Below are 2,412 nucleotides of genomic sequence, written 5' to 3'. Positions count from 1 at the left end.
GATGTATTTTTATTTGTCCTAATGCAGCTACTGTATTCTTTGTCAGCGGCTGGTCTTATTGCTTGCAGGATTCAGTGTCGGTGCCGTCCCAACACACACTGACGCTCTGACTGACCTCCTCACTAAAAGACCCACTTTTAATTTATTCTGACTTTTTAACAGAGACTAATCTGTTTGCTACAATTATTATTGAAGTTTATTCTTAATTTTCCCCCACTTCCACTAACTCCTACCCTCACACACCCCTACCCCTCACTTGCTCCAGACCTTTGCACATTCCTAACTGAGCACTGTATGACCCTTATGGATTTAGTGCTTCTCCATAAATACAATAAGTTAAAAAGCACACACTTAAAGGAAAGTGCCATGTCAGTGAACAGTCCTTGACCAAAAGATTTGGAACTACCCTCACTTCAGATGTGATTGCCTTCCATTTCCCAGGTGTTATGCTGTATAGCGCTATATAATCCTCCGGGTTTAGCGCTTCCCCCTTGATTATAATAATAATATGCTGTATAGCCCTTGTGGTTTAGCGCTTCTTTTTTATTATTATAATAATAATTCCCAGGTGTTATATGAACCCTATGGGTTTAATGCTTTTGTCTAATATATAAAAAGAGTTTATGAATTAATTTGCTGTATAGTCCTTGTGGCTTAGCGCTTCTTTTTGATTATAATAATAATAATAATATGAATTAATTTAGTTGGGATGCCGTTTGGAAGCTGTCTGGAACACACCTCAAGGAAGTCACTGTTTTGATAGTAATAATAACACTGGCAGTAATATTGGTCTGAGCTGGAGAACAGCAGATCATTTACCACCAAACCACAATTCCTGTACTGGTCATTTTGACACTGGTGAGGGGCTCTTGATCTAGGGAATTGGATCTGTGTTCCGGTTCCAAATTTAGCCTGAATACCTTCCATTCCCGCAGGCGCTGTGTAATCCTTACGAGTTTAGCGCTTCCCCAACATTATAATAATAATAGGGATTCACAGTATCTGCTGGTCTTGGACCTGGAGTCAGCTGGTCCTGGGCCTGGAGTCAGCTGGTTTTGGACCTGGAGTCAAGTGGACCTAGAGTCAGCTGGTCCTGGAGTCAGCTGGTTATGGACCTGGAGTCAGCTAGTCCTGGACCTGGATCCAGCTGGTCCTAGACCTGGAGTCAGCTGGTTCTGGACCTGAGGTCAGCTGGTCCTGGACTTGGAGCCAGCTGGTCCTAGACCTGGAGTCAACTGGTTCTGGACCTGGAGTCAGTTGGTTCTGAACCTGGAGTCAGTTGGTCCTGGAGGCAGCTGGACCTGGAGTCAGCTGGACCTGGAGTCAGCTGGACCTAGAGTCAGTTGGTCCTGGAGTCAGCTGGACCTAGAGCCAGTTGGTTCTGAAGTCAGCTGGACCTTGAGTCAGCTGGACCTTGAGTCAGCTGGACCTAGAGTCAGCTGGACCTGGAGTAAGTTGGTCCAGGAGCCAGCTGGACCTAGAGCCAGTTGGTCCAGGAGTCAGCTGGACCTAGAGCCAGTTGGTCCAGGAGTCAGCTGGACCTAGAGCCAGTTGGTCCAGGTGTCAGCTGGACCTAGAGCCAGTTGGTCCAGGAGTCAGCTGGACCTAGTCAGTTGGTCCAGGAGTCAGCTGGACCTAGAGCCAGTTGGTCCAAGAGTCAGTTGGTCCAGAAGTCAGCTGGACCTAGAGTCAGTTGGTCCAAGAGTCAGCTGGACCTTAAGTCAGTTGGTCCAAGAGTCAGCTGGACCTTAAGTCAGTTGGTTCAAGAGTCAGCTGGACCTTAAGTCAGTTGGTCCAAGAGTCAGCTGGACGGGCCGGTCAGTAGCGCGCGCGCTGTCATAGTGAGAGGATGTGCGCTGCTCCGTCTCTGAAAACCCAGTGATATCACATCCATTAAATCCTTCAAAGTGATTTTACCAAAAGAAAATCCATGTGTATTAAACATCTAACATCACCAATATTGCGTTAATACACGAGATATTTGGAAACGAGATGCAACAGTCACAATAACGAGGCTGCAACAATTTGCATTATTATTATAATCAAAAAGAAGCGCTAAGCCACAAGGGCTATACAGCGCTGCAACAACAATTTGCAACTAGCTAAAACGTGCAACATTTAGGCATCTTTATACCGAAACGTGTGGCCTACACGGCAGGCTTCTCCAGCGGTCGCGTGTGAAATTCACAACACCGCGATAGTTATTCTGGAGGAAGCGCTAAACCCTTGGGAGTAACGCCACCCCGGGGGGGAATGGGACGTAAGGAGGTTTGATCCGAGGAATGAGAGCCACCGGGGGTGGGGGGGTTCTCCAATCCCTTGGATTAAGAGCCCTTTACCAGTGTCAAGATACATTAAGCTTAGTTAAGCTAGACAGGGAGGGTAACTAAACTAGTTAAGTTAGGCTGAGAG

The 2,412-nt window shown here is 46.8% G+C and overlaps 1 protein-coding gene across 5 annotated transcripts in view; it reads left to right on the top strand.

The window, feature by feature from the left end:
• Positions 1–1,818: 1,818 nt before the first annotated feature.
• Positions 1,819–2,412, top strand: part of LOC128684325 (cationic amino acid transporter 4-like) — a 64,462-nt gene continuing 63,868 nt past the window's right edge. For 2 of the 5 annotated variants that reach the window (XM_070097785.1, XM_070097747.1), the window contains exon 1: positions 1,819–1,907. The gene's annotated coding sequence lies outside the window, so the exon portion shown is untranslated. Of the gene's footprint in view, positions 1,935–2,412 lie in introns of all 5 variants that reach the window. The other 3 variants (XM_070097764.1, XM_070097756.1, XM_070097778.1) reach the window with 3 other exon arrangements.

The sequence above is a fragment of the Cherax quadricarinatus genome, chromosome 4 (genome assembly GCF_038502225.1).
Source record: "Cherax quadricarinatus isolate ZL_2023a chromosome 4, ASM3850222v1, whole genome shotgun sequence".
NCBI classification, from domain to species: Eukaryota; Metazoa; Arthropoda; class Malacostraca; order Decapoda; family Parastacidae; genus Cherax; species Cherax quadricarinatus.
This window is presented reverse-complemented; position numbering and strand designations above follow the sequence as displayed.